This window comes from Odontomachus brunneus, unplaced genomic scaffold, assembly GCF_010583005.1.
Source record: "Odontomachus brunneus isolate Ranch 3 - 2012 unplaced genomic scaffold, Obru_v1 Obru_scaffold_257, whole genome shotgun sequence".
In the NCBI taxonomy this organism is placed as follows: Eukaryota; Metazoa; Arthropoda; class Insecta; order Hymenoptera; family Formicidae; genus Odontomachus; species Odontomachus brunneus.
In genome coordinates, this window is record NW_022639707.1 from 384,547 (window position 1) to 384,783 (window position 237).

Consider the following 237-nt stretch of genomic DNA (forward strand, 5'->3'; position numbering starts at 1 on the left):
GTCACCAGTGGTCTCGAAAACATCTTCATTATTGGTGGTCAGAGTGGCGCGTGGCGGAGGCATTTTGCGCAATTGTGTATGATGCAAGTTGTCTGTGGAGATTATCGTAGGAGAATCCGTCGTGGCGTTTGATTTTCTCCGTTTCTGGTAGATCGGTGTAGAGACGACAAGTAAGCGTTTGGCTCTGCGCTTTGGTTTTTTCTCATCGATCGATAACGCATCATTTCCCAGTATGGT